Source organism: Galendromus occidentalis, unplaced genomic scaffold (assembly GCF_000255335.2).
Source record: "Galendromus occidentalis unplaced genomic scaffold, Mocc_1.1 scf7180000077323, whole genome shotgun sequence".
In the NCBI taxonomy this organism is placed as follows: domain Eukaryota; kingdom Metazoa; phylum Arthropoda; class Arachnida; order Mesostigmata; family Phytoseiidae; genus Galendromus; species Galendromus occidentalis.
The window spans coordinates 1,675-15,542 of record NW_003805311.1 but is presented as its reverse complement, the minus strand read 5'-3'; the positions used below and the strand labels follow the sequence as shown (position 1 = coordinate 15,542).

General features: G+C 52.3%; 1 pseudogene; it reads right to left on the bottom strand.

Moving 5' to 3' along the window:
• Positions 1–10,429: 10,429 nt before the first annotated feature.
• Positions 10,430–12,462, bottom strand: LOC114828166 (uncharacterized; annotated as a pseudogene).
• Positions 12,463–13,868: the final 1,406 nt, after the last annotated feature.

Below are 13,868 nucleotides of genomic sequence, written 5' to 3'. Positions count from 1 at the left end.
ATTAACTCCAACGTTTTACTCAATCCCAAAACTGCCCCGCCCTGTCGTGAGCAATCACGCACATGTATTTCCTCAGGAGATGCGGGACCACGAACAGACGTTTCCCCGCCTCCGTTCTATATAGAACTCCTCTGATGAGCACGAACCCCTCGCTCAAGCTCTGCTCGCGCCGCGTCCTTTTCGCTTTTGGAGTGCTCAAGGCGACAATCCGTTCTCTAATCTCTCCATCGATCGCTTGCATGGTTTGATACTCGACGCAAGGCTCGCTGATCCTGAAAACCGACTTCTCCGGTAAATCTGTTGGCAGGGGTGTCTCCCTGAGATCCTCCCCCTCTTCCCACGGATCGCGACTGAGCGCATCCGCGTGCCCCATCGACGTCCCGGATCGATGCTGCACCGTGAAATTGAACTCAGACAATCTATCGAGCCACCTGCACATCTGGGGAGTTGTTGCATTCGACTTCAATGCTAGCACCGCGCTACAATCCGAGACGACCACGAATTCTTGGCCAAACAGATAATGACGTAACCTCTCGAGCGCCCACACCACCGCGAGCTGTTCAAGTCTAGTCGAGTGGTAATTCATCTCGCTTTGCGAAAGCTTCCGGCTGATCGCGTAAATCATCCTCCATTTTCCTCCTTCTTCCTGGAGAAGCAATGCTCCCAATCCGACCGAGCTCGCATCCGTATGCAGCTGGGTAGGTCTCCCTTGCACGAAACGATCGAGGATCGGCTTCCTCACGAGAGCTCCTTTGAGCTGCTGGAATGCCTTCTCACATTCCGGGCTCCATTTGAATTCGCAATCTTTCCTAAGCAATGCACTCAACGGACTAGAGACGGTCGCAAATCCCTTGACAAAACGACGGAAAAATGATGCGAGTCCTAGAAATCTCCGAACCCCGTGCACGTCTGTCGGTCGCGGGAACTCTTCAACAGCTGCCAATTTCCTAGTGCCCGGCTCTATTCCCGCCTTCGAGATTTTGAACCCCAGGAACTGGACCTCTTCCATGAAAAACTTGCATTTCTCCAACCGGACCGTCAGTCCCGCTGCCCGCAGAGCCTTCAAGATATTTTCGATTTGGCCGAAATGTTCTTCGATCTTGTCCGAAGCTGTAATCATGTCGTCCAGGAAAGGAAATGTCTGTTTACCCCCGACCATATCGCGAACCTGGACCATCAGCTCCTGGAATTTAGCCGGGGCATTACATAAGCCCATCATTAAAACCCTGGGCTGGAAGTGACCCTCGGTAGTGACGAACGCCGCCTTCTTCGCGGATTCCCGACACATTGGAATCTGAAAATACCCCCACGCGAGGTCGAATGTTGAATACAGACTCCTTCCCCCGATCTCGTCCAAAATGTCATCGATTAATGGAAGTGGATAGTTGAGCTTGACGGTCTGCGCGTTCAATTTCCGATAGTCAATCACCATTCGCCAACCCCCGTCCGCTTTTCTGACAAGCAACACCGGACTGGCGTAGGACGACTGAGATCTCTCGATCATCCCCGCCTCCTGCATCTGCCGAAGAATCTCGCTCAGAGCCTCCCGTTCGACCAGTGACAACCGATACGGCCTGCATTTCACTGGATGGCTATTCGAAACTTCCTCGATCTCGAATTCCGACAGAGACGTTTTCCCTAACTCCTTCATTGACCTCGCGATCACCTCCCTATGCTCATTAAGCAAGGCCAGTAATCTATCCCGATAAGCCTGAGGGACTCGCCCCCCTACACTGATATCCTTCGCCGTAACCCTCGACAACCCCTCGCCTCCTTCGGACTTGACGCTGTTCACGGCGACATTATTCCACTTCCAAGCAAAGAGACTACCCTCGGGCATCATCGTTCCTCTTGCCACCACAGTTCCGGCTTCCATGCTTATCTCCGATCGACTCGTATTCGCTACAGGAATCATCAGCTGCTCATTCTGGATTTCGCAGAGCGCTGCCCCGACCGGATAATCTTCGAGTACTACCAATCCCGTCTCCCCTCCTACTGGTTCCGTGGCGATGAACGAAACCGATCGGGGTTTCAGCCTTACGTCGGTCTTTGCCCGGAGCTGAATCCGTCGAGCCCCCTCTGGTAAAACTCTGACGATTTCGTCGAACGCCTCGCGCCGGAGAAGCCACGCCTTCCCCTCAAAGTAAATTGTGACTAGTCCGCTATCCAACAGATCCTTCCCGAGAAGAATTTCATCATCCGGCATTGCCATCCGCGGGAGGATCGTCAGCCTGACGTCGTTCAGAACCAGACCGTCAGCTTCGAGCCGAATTATAGCCTGCCCCACTGGTTCACTGATAGCTCCTCCGATACCCCGGAGCGACCCCACTTGGCTCGGTTGGATTTGAAGTTTCAAGGACTCTGCTGCCGTCTCTGATATTACACTGACGTCTGCCTCAGTATCGACCTTCGCAGCCCATGGTTGTCCATTGACCAGCACTCGCTTGATTCCCTCGTCCCTATCGAATCCGAAGGGATCAATCTCCGGGAACTTAACCTTCGACTCCACCTCAATCGATCGTACCGATACGCAATCTTGTGTGGCATGCCCCGCTCGATGGCATCTCTTGCAAACCATTTCCCTCGAAGCAGAAGTCGAAGATGGCGTCAGCCTCATTGGCGATGGTTCCCGCCATTGTGATGATCTACTCGGCGACGGATCTCGCCACTGTACCGTTCGCGCTGGCATCGCCTGATTTCCCGCTGATCTCCCGAAACCGAAAGACGGTTGCTCTCGCCAATCTCCTGACATGCCAGCTCTGCTCGAACCTGGTGCCCTCCGCTGAGGCGACGTTGCCGGCGATCTGTAATGATAATTCTCGACCCGACCTTTCGTACCGAAAAAATCCCCTCGAGCACCCGCTCGTCTCTCTGGACAAACCGCCTGTCGATGTCCCTCGCGATTGCAATAGTAGCACGTCGGAGCTCTCGGTCCCCGTGTCTCCTCCTACCTCGTGCCAACTCACGACGCCTCGATACTCTCTGTTCCGTCTGCATTATAGTTCGAATATCTCTCACGAGCTCCGTGACGCTCTCATCGATTGCGTCCGTTGAGCGTGTGGATCATGAACGAGTATTCCGGTAGAAGTCCGGTCAAAACCCCTTCCTTAACTTCCGCCAGTCCGAAGCCTAACTTGAGCCCCAAGTTGTCGAGCCGGCGAGCGAATATTTCCACGTCTTCCCCTACCCCCTGAACCATGTTATAGAACTCGTCAATCAAATCGCGTTTACTTTCCCTCGGCACGCTCTCATGATTGCGTCTGTTGAGCGTGTGGATCATGAACGAGTATTCCGGTAGAAGTCCGGTCAAAACCCCTTCTTAACTTCCGCCAGTCCGAAGCCTAACTTGAGCCCCAAGTTGTCGAGCCGGCGAGCGAATATTTCCACGTCTTCCCCTACCCCCTGAACCATGTTATAGAACTCGTCAATCAAATCGCGTTTACTTTCCCTCGGCACGTAAGCCTTCTCGAATTCCTTCTGCCACTGTTCGAATGATTCGCACTTCGTACCGTAGTCTAGATGCCAGTACCGAGCCGCACCCGCCATCTTGGCGAAGAGCACGCTTTCCGTATAGGGTTCCGACCATCGACCGACTTTCCGTGCCATAATCAATTCTCTCAACCACGCATCCGCGACTGCCACTGTTCCACCTGAGAAGGGTCGTAGAGTCGACGCGGTGTCCATCGGTCTCCCTGTTGTCCATGAAGTCGGCAATTCCTCCTTTTCGTCGAAGCCCATTCTGACTCCAATCCTGTGCGTCACTCGAACCCACTGAAGTTCTCAGCTCACTGAATCACTACCCTCGCAATCTGATGATCCCACCGCTGCTGTAAGGGGCTGTATTTCCTCGGGTCAGATTGGAGGGAAGAGGCCGAGTTTGCGATCTCGAACTTTATTCACGATATCCACACTCGTGGCCGGCGAAGCCTCACTCTATCTGCTGCTATCTCCGATAACACACCCCTCTCTCCTTCGACTCTCACATGCACGTTCACGCTTCTGGCTCCTCACAGATGGAATAAAGAATCCCCATCAGGGGGAACGTTCGCCAGTTACCCAGTGTGTTTGCTAGCCGAAGTATCGATAGGTGGACATTAAAATCTTCACCCTTTCGAGTCCTCCGCGAGGCTGTCCTTGGATCGACTGTGTTCTGCTCCTCATTTTGAACCCCCGTTCGGTGAGATTTTGTTTCGGGAATGACAAAATCGACCTGACTTCTGCTCGCCATGCGACCGCATGCGCCCAGTGCGACCGGGGCTTCCCCGGGAACAACAAGTTCTTTCGGTGTGTGGCGTGCGATTCTAGGACACACAGGAAGTGCGTTCCCTCCCCCTTTATCCCTCGGCGTGCTCCTACTGGCCTGGAACAGGGCTTCCTCTGTTACGACTGTCGCGTTCCCAGTTCCTTCACACCGCAACCCCAGCGGCATGTGTCCCATGTTACTTCATCGAATGCTGCACACACAGTGTTTCCAAACAACGACTCGGAGGCTGGCGGTATTTCGAACGGGGTTCCGATTGCCACCGCAACGTCTCCTTGCCCGGATCTACTCACCGAATGCTCCACTTGCCGCTGTGTCTACTCCTCCTCTTCTGGCTACCCCCCGGCCTGCCCGGTATGCAAGTTCTTGCCTCTTGTGCTGGGAAACTTCCGAGCCGATCAGATGGGCCACAACTGCGCGAAGCTGCCTACGGAGGCTCGTCTCTCCACACTGGAGGGGCGGCTTCTCGAGGTCGAGTCTGCCCTGAATGAATCTGTCACCTCCGGATTCAACAGCTTGCTCGTTAGGCTCGGGCGTGCTCTGGACGAGATTTCCGCCCTGAGAGAGGAGAATTCGTCTTTACAGTGTCAGCTCAATGCTCTGTGCAACCCCGATGGCTCTGAATGCACTCGGCCCCAGCAGACTCACCCCCCTTCCCATGATTCGAACCCTGAGAAGCCGTCAACCCAGGCGGCGGGCCCCTATCCTCAATCCTTTGCTCGAGTCGCGGCTCCAAATAGAGAGAACCCAGGAGTGACCCCTCCTACGTGCGATCCTGTCTTCTCCATCCACCGCCGTGCCAAATTTTCGGCGCCGGTGCCTCCTGGAGGACTCCGTCTGCACGGATCCCTGGATTCTCCATCTCTTAGCCTCCCGAATACTGGCGGTACTGAGCCCCACGTTCCGGTCGGATGTACAGACCAGTCGGAGTCCCGACTCCCCCGTGCTCCCACTGCACGGCATCAGTCTCGTGCTCTCATCGGTACCGGTCCCACAGATTCTGAAGTACTCGCCGCTCCTGCACTACAGAGAAGGCCTCTCTTACTCATAGGCCGTTTGAGCCCAAGTACCCCGGCGACTGCCATACTCGAGCTCTGCGAGGGCATCTCAAAAGATGTCTTCTCGGTGTGGAAACTGAAACCTCCCCCACGTGTCAAGGTCGCGTCCTCGGCGTCGTTCGTAGTTGAGGTCGGGCTTGACAGCCTCAGATCCTTCCTTGATCCGAATGTCTGGCCAGCTGGTCTGCTCGTCGACAGACTCGGTGGAAAAACTGTCTTCGCGAATCGCCTTGCGGAGACCGCTAGAAACCCCTCGGCATCCGCCTCTCGGATCGCTGTCCATGCGACCCCCACCCCCTTGCCTACTCCTGAAGGGGACCTCAACGTCTGGTCGTCAGCATCATCTACCTCTGCTCCAAGTCAAGACAGATCAGATCTTGCCTCGGGACATCTGAAGGACGCCAAAGAATGACTACCTCTACCACCCCCATCGCAACTCAAAATTATCCAGCTCAACGTCCGCTCTTTAAGACAAACGCACAAGTTCGACCTCCTTGATGAGAAGTTTGCAGGATCATTTGATGTCATCTGCAGGTCGGAGACTTGGTTCACCGCTCCGGAAGCCTCGGTCCACCAGATCAGTCATTTCATCCATTACTTCGTGTGCCGTTCAACCCCTCACGGGGGCGTCTCCATCTTCATCAATAACTCCGTTGTCGTCAATGTCGTTCAATCCGATGACGAGAATATCCAGGCCATCTCCCTAAGTCTTCCTATAGGTGGTATACCAACCACTCTACTCCTTGCCTACTCTTGTCAAGCTCAGCGCAGCTCTAAACTCCTATCCCTCCTCAAGGATCTGATCCCGTCTACCCCGACTATCCTGCTAGGGGATCTCAATGTCGACCTGCACTCGCGGTCCTCTCTGTCGGCTAGTTTCATTTCTGGTATGCTCGAATTGGGTCTGACTCATCTGCACGAGGAGATTACGCGTCCCGCTTCTGGTTCCTGCTTGGATCACGTGTGGATTTCCGGTGACAGTGATCTTGGGAAATCGGTGGTTCGCGTCTCGGACTGCCTAGAGTTCTCTGATCATCTGCCGGTCTACACCTCTCTTATCTCGTCCGTGCCGCGGATGCGCGTATCTGTTGGCTCACTCTGCCGAATCTTCAGTTCTAACAAGAACTACTCTCGTTTCCTCTATGAATTTCTGCAGCACGATTGGAGCCTCCTATATGCCTGCAACGAGGTGGACTCAGCCTTTGATGTCTTTCAAAGCTCTCTCTACCATGTCTACGATCGGTCTTTCCCCCTCTCCAGAGCTCACAGCAGACCGGCCCGTGGCTCTAGCCCCTGGTAAACCCCGCCTCTCGTTGCTCTGCGGAGACGCCTGCAGAGTTGCGGTCGCCGTTTCTTCTCCCGCGGTGATGTTCGTGCAAAACCTAAATTCTACTCGCTTCTGTCAACTTACCGCTCTCGTGTTCGTTCGGCGCGCTCCAGCCATACCGCCCGTCTTGTCTCTGACCTGAGCCGTTCTAGTGCTAAACTCTGGAGATTCATCAGCGCGTCTTGCGGGCGCAACCCATCTCCAAAGACCTCTTTACTTTCTACTGCAGGGAGTCTTGATGACTGCGCCCGATTCTTTGCGGGTGTGGGAGCGGAGACTGCTGCCCTCTGTCCTTCACCCTCATCGAACGTTATCGGCCTTGATTCGCTGTTGAGGCACACTGCCGCAACTGAGCTCCCTCTCATCAGCATTGCTTACATTGACCCCCTCTCCTTTGCCCCCATCGCTTCTAAACTCAAGTCTTCCTATGCTCACTCAGAGACTACTGTCCCGTCCAAAATAATTTCTAGCTCGATCACAGCCCTTGTCACTCCCATCGCATTCATCTTCAATCTCTCAAACCGCTTCCCCAAGTTCCCCACAGCTTTCAAGCGGGCCAAAGTAGTCCCCGTCTTTAAGGGAAGAGGCGATACCAGTGACCCTGCTATGTACCGTCCTAAAAGCATCACCCCCTTCCTCTCCAAGCTTTTTGAAAAATGTGTCCTCTCGCAGCTCGACCCCTTCCTCAAAGATTCCGGACTCCTCTCTCCTCATCAGCATGGCTTCTTGCCTCGCCGCTCTGCCGAGTCGGCTCTGCTCGAGATAAAGAAGTTCGTGCAGCAAGGTTGGAATGCGGACTGCATGGCTGTCACTGTCCTCCTTGGGCATCGCCCCGATCGCCCGAATCCCGATCGCCCGAATCCCGATCGCCCGAATCCCGATCGCCCGAATCCCGATCGCCCGACTCCCGATCGCCCGATTCCCGATCGCCCGATTCCCGATCGCCCGATTCCCGATCGCCCGATTCCCGATCGCCAGAATCCCGAACTTCTGTAAATTCCTTCGCGAAAAAAAAGACATATGAGCATTGAAAGTGCGGTGCCGCACATTATCTATTTCAACAGGACAATTGGTCATTCATATAATCTGCTCACAAACACAAGTTATAGCCGACACTGTGGACATACTCGATTAAAGTTGGCTCATGCGTATCTTTTCTTCAGGAAGATAGGTTGACTGATTTTCTTCACTCTTTGATTGATCCGACTCAATCTTTCCGATGATTTGATTCACACACGTTGGGCGCTATATTGAATTTTTCTTAAGGGAGAGATCTATATGCTGCTTCTCTTAGTCCTTTTGATTCAAGTCTCCGATCTATTGCTGACGAACAAATCACCAAAATCTTCACTTTTCCACAAGTAGCTCTATCTATTTGGTGCTTGACTCACTGATCACTTTTTTGTTGTGTCATGTATCGATTCTGCTATTGTTTTCCTCTCGTACTCTCTCTTCTCTCGTCTGCGGCGGTTCAATTGAATCGCGCCTCCGAGAAACATTCTCTCGATTATTCGACACGTCTATCCACTCTGCTTTGGAGCGGCCTCTTGGAGACTGAACGCGCGCCCTTCCGCCGTGCCTCGCGGATCCTACGTGGGAGGGTACCTGGTACCCCCAGGTATCCGTTGAATCTTCCTCCCGCCCAGCGAGTGCCTCGGTGAGTGTATTCCTGTGGGCTGCATGTACATGATGAAACGTTGACTGCCGACCGAGTCTTATTGGGTTATCTTGTATCCCTTTTAGTTTTCCGGCGCCTTCTGCCTGGCACGCGGGTGCATATATCGACGCTCTTCAACGGGCCTCTGCCGCTGATCCTCGCCCCATGACGGTCGGAGCTGGAACTCAGCGGACGCCGCCGCAGCTAACCGATCCGTCTCCTCACATTGAGGGTTGCCTCGAAGCTCTTGTTGACCGGAGCCTTGAGCTCTACGCGGAAGCCCATCGTGGGAATTTTTCTGCGGCCCGGCCGAGTCGGCGGGAGCTCCAGGAGCGACTCTACAGGGAGTTTCCCTCCCACTCCCCCCCGCTGAGCCGGACGCGTGAATAATACTTCCCCTGTGAGGGGACGTTTTTTCTCGAGAGACGCGTTTTTTTTCTCTTTTTTGGTTAATCCCGCACTTGAGGTACGATTGGGTATAATTTTCAGATAGGTCTTACGAAGGTTTGACCGCGAGCTGTCTTGATGGTGCAGGAACGTGCACTCTCCGGTCTTGTGTTTTCAGGGAAGGCGATGACCCGGCAAAGCGACCACATTGCTCTGTTATTGATCGTGTCCTCCAGTAGGCAGATATCTCCAATTTTCAGAGGTCGCGATTCGATTGGAAGGCGGTTATGAGCCGTTCGTAGGTATTGCAGGTATTCGAGTTGAAATCTTTTCCAATAGGAATTCAAAATCCTCTGTTGGTAGGTCCAGCGTCTGGAGAAAATGATTTTGTCTGCATCTTCTGGCCTCAAAGGTTTGAGGGAATATTGGGGAAACACCGTCGAACTCTTGTAGCCGTGCAGTAAGTCCGAGGGGCTCAGAGCCTCTGAGTTGTCTGTGCCCGTGGCGACCGTGGTAATCGGTCGGCGATTGACCATTGCTTCAATCCCTGAGAGTATGACCTCCAGGTCTCTGAAGTGGGGAATGTTCGTCCCGAGGATCTTACTGAGAGGTCTCTTCACTGTTTGGACTTGTCTCTCGAAGAAGCCTCCGAACCAAGGGCTCGCGGGTGGTGTAAACGTCCAGTCGATGAACGATTCTCCCAACCATCTCTTGATCTCTCCGTCTTTTATATGCTCGCATAGAAGTTTTAATTCCTTTGCTGCTCGCACGAATGATGCTCCGTTGTCGCTCACGATGTGTTTGACATTGGGGTATCTGTTCACGAATTTTCGGAGGGCTCCGAGTACTTCTGCTGTCGAGAGATTATAGTCGTCAATTGCAAACAGATTGCTCTCGTGACTGCACAGGTCAGCAGAAGTATATATCCCTTCCCGATTTCTCCGGAGTCTTTTCTGTATCTTATCGGTCCGCAGAAGTCGCATCCCGTGTGCAGGAACGGTGGGGATCTTTCGATGCGAAATTTCGGTAGATCTGCGGTCGGTAGTTGTGCGGCCGTGCCATGGAAGATTTTGCATACTTGGCAATTCAGTATTGTTCTTCTGGCCGCTCGCCGAGCGTGTATCATGAGGGAATTTTTCCGGAGGCTATGCAGTATCGCGTTCACTCCGCCCGTATGGAGGCAATCGTTTTCGTGAATATCTCGGAGTATAAGCAATGATAGTTTACAGTCGTACGGCAGGAGAATCGGTTCGACCTGTTCCGAAGTGAGGTCGGTTGATGCGACGAGTCTTGTTCTGCTCGTAGTTAGATCGTGTTCGTTCATTCTAGGTGAATACTTGTATAGGACGCTCGACTTTTTCAGGTTGTTGCACCGAGTGCGCAGTTCATCCTTGAAGTATGTCGCCTGTATTAATTTGATGAGGCTGATTCTCGCCGCGGACATTTCTCGAGGGTCTATCTCATTGAATTCTTTCTTTTCGGGTTTGATCTTATTTTTCGTTCTTACTCGTTCTCTAGCTAGCCGTGCCTTTTCCTTCAATCGGAGCATGAGGCTCCAAAAGCGGATTGCCCGTGGCCATTCTGAGAAGGAGTTTTCGAAAAATATCCCTCTTTTCTCCGACTGGTCTGATTTCAGCGACATGCATACCGCAATGTTCGGTCGACATTCGTCGTCCGCGACATTGTTCTTCGGGGACAGTGACGCGTTTTCGCTCCTGATTTTCTGACGAAGCTCCTCATCATGGAGCCTCAACCATGCAGGTCCTGTGAACCATAGCTTCCGTGTTTTGGGGTCTGCTATGTTGTATCCTCGTGTAGATTATGTCGGCGGGAGTTTTCCAGGCCCTAACGTAGTTGAAGTGAGCGTGGTTGACCAGGCTCTGTATCCGTCTCGCTCTATTCGCGACGAACGGTTTGAATTTCTCTGGCTTTGAGCGAACCCAGCCGATCACGCTCGAGTTGTCTGAATAGAAATGTGTCTGAATCTGAGCCGAGCTCAAGAAGTTGACTATGGATTTACACATTTTCGCTCCGATGAGTGCCGCCAGTAATTCGAAGCGGTGGATCGTCATAGCCTTGACCGGTGCCACTCTCGCTTTTGCCAAGATGAAAGAGATGTTTGGCTCTCCGATTTTCGATTGTTCTCTTAGATACGCGACGCATCCATACGCTGAGAGTGATGCATCGCAGAACACGATGGAGAGAGCGTCTTGTGGCATCGGCGGTCGGTCTGGACCTATGGCGAGGGATCGATAAGTGGTTTGACCCTTCTAATAATTTGATGAAAGTTGCGTATCGATCCTCCTGTTCACCCGCTAGGATAGAGTCCCAGCCGAGCTTATTTTTCTAGGTTGCTTGGAGTAGGATTTTTGTCGTTGATCAACAGGGGCGCGATTATCCCAAGGGGATCGAAAATCATGGCCAAGCCTTTCAAGAGTTTTCTCTTCGTTGGCTCGCCGGAGGTGAGCGTCGTCAGGGCCTTGGCTGTTGGGACTGATAATTCATCCGTGATTTGATTCCATGGGATGCCGAGGAATTTGGCGTTCATTCCATTCGTCGTAACGACTGGGTCCGGGACCGGTGAGTGTTTCTTTATGAACTCTCCAAGGTGATGAGAATTTGAGGACCATTTCTTGAGCGGGAAATGTCCGTCTTCAAATATGTCGAATGCTTTTCTTATTCTGTATTTTGCATCGTGGCTCGTATCTGCTCCGAAGGTGATGTCATCCAAATAGAAGAATTCAATAATTTCCTGAATGAACTTCGAGTCCTTCGGGTACTTCTGTTGGCAGCTCTCCAGGTGACATATTAGGCCTTGACAATGAAGGTATGGCGAGCAAACTAGACCGAAGTCTAGTCTTTTCGCCCAGTACTCCTGAATTCTTGCTTTGGGGTTTGAGCTGATCCCCGAGGGCCATAGAAATCGAAGGAAGGTGCGATCGTCTTCCGCGATCTTGAATTGTTGGAATGCCTTTTCAATGTCCACTGTCAGGGCGAATCGATACTTCCTGAAGTTGAATATAACTTTGATTATATCCGGGAGGAGATTCGGCCCTTGATGTAGCACATCGTTCAGCCCTGCAAGGTTGGATTGCCTCGCGCTTGCGTCCTTGACAACCCTGGTTTTGAGGCCGAGCGGTGTGTCCGGATTGGGCTTGAATACAGCTTGAATAGGGAGGAAATGGGCTAATTGGAACTCGGTTCTCGACCGCGCCGGTTCTGCGAAGTCTGCTTTCAGGAAGCCCAGCATTTCTTCGTCTACCGCCTTGAGTTTCGCCGGGTCGGACTGCAATTTCCTGAGGAATGATTGAAGGCGGGATCTTGCCAATCCTTCGTTTTCTCCGAGAGAGTGAATGTTCTCTTTGAATGGTAGGCGGAGGACGTATCTGCCTGAAGGGTCTCGTTCCGTGGTCTTTCTGAAATGTTTCTCTAGAGCTTTGTTCAGCTCGTCTTCTTCGGCTTTCCTTTCTTTCGCATCGTCTGCTTCCAATCCGCATTCCTCGGTTTGCCAGACGAATTGAATGTCCTCATGGGTGTCCTGACACCTTTGCTTCGCCGGGCAGAGGTTTGTGGTTTCCCCTGATGGGTTTCCTGAAGATCTCTTCTCAGGTGATACGACTCCTGGTTGTATGAGCTCGAATCCGCAGAATCTTGGCAGGTTGTGATGCGTGGGTTTTTCGTTGTGGGTACCTCCGAAGACCCAGCCGAAGATGGATTTGAATGCGAAAACGTTGTCGAAGATTTTTGTCTCTTCCATACCGATTTTCGCCATGTGCTCGGATCCAATCAGTGTGTCGACGAAGTCTGACGTTTCGCCTTGGGTATGGTCCGCGACCGGGTGTAGATTGAAGGTGTTTCCGATGGTAGGAAATTTGGATTGAGATAGGCAGTGTCACTCGATTGCCTTGAGGGATAGTGAGTTCTCTTCTTGGAATCTGCTTCTCAAAGTGATATCATGAATGCCGCAATGATGTACGTTGAGGATCTGGCCACCGGCCGTGGACATAGTGATGTCCGTATGCTCGGATGGGTGAGATCCGAGTCTCTTCGCCATTGCTTGAGTGATGTGTGATGATTGAGACCCAGGGTCGATTAGTATTCGACATGGTATTCTCTTATCACCGTTTTCTGCCCATACGCGGGCTGTCCACAGGCAGATCGGATCCTCTGTAGCATCGGTTCCCAAATTGATGGCAGAGTGCTTGACCACTCTTTTTCCGATGCTGCTTGGAGCTTTCGTGCATATGATCGCGTAGTGCCTTGTATTGCAATATCTGCAAGCTGTTTTCGGTCCCTCTCGACAGTTTTTTGACTGATGGTTGAGTTTCAGGCATCTCGAACATGCGTTCTTCTTAGCTACTATCTCCAGACGTTCTTTGACTGTCATGAGTTCTGTACACTTGAAGGAGGGGTGGTCGCCTTCGCAAAATAAGCAGGGTATCTTGTGTTCCCGTGGAGGTTCCGGCTTGGTCGGCCGTTGTGGTATGTTGCGCGTCGACGATGATATGTGGAACGCATTCGAAGTGTTCTTATACGAGAAGTTTGTCGGCTTATCGGATGTGCTTTGTCCTTCGGCCCGATATCTCGATGACTGGAATCTCTGTGTACGCTGATTCCCCCGAGGGTCGTGTGTATTGAAACCCGGTCGAGTCGTGCTTCTGTTCCTTGAGTTGTCACGGATGGATTCGAGAGTCCTGACCTCGGTCCTGAGGAACGTGACGAGCACTTCCAACTTCGATGTTTCTGTCTGAGGGATCGTGTGACTGATTCTGAAATGATCTGCGAATCTGATCTTTGTGTCGTGTGTTAGTTTCTGTAGCACTCTGTTGGCGAAGGCCGGTGTTAGTGTATTGTATGTTTGGCCGAGAGATATCAATGCTAATATATGTTGACATATAAGGTTCACGAAGTTTGACAACTTATCGTGTGTGATGATCGGTCCCGTGGACAGGATTCTATCCAACTCGTTTATGTGGCTGTCCTCCGCTATGTTGCGGTTGCCAAATGTCTCGTGTGGAAGCTCCTTCATCGGCACGTAGTTCTGTGGCTGAATGCTGAGGTGTTTCACGCACGCAAACGCTATTCCGCTTAAAGCGTTCCGGAGTAGCACTAGTTTTTGTAGGTCCGGGATGCGTCGGTTGTGGACGAACGTGTCGAACATTCCGATGAAGTTCTGAT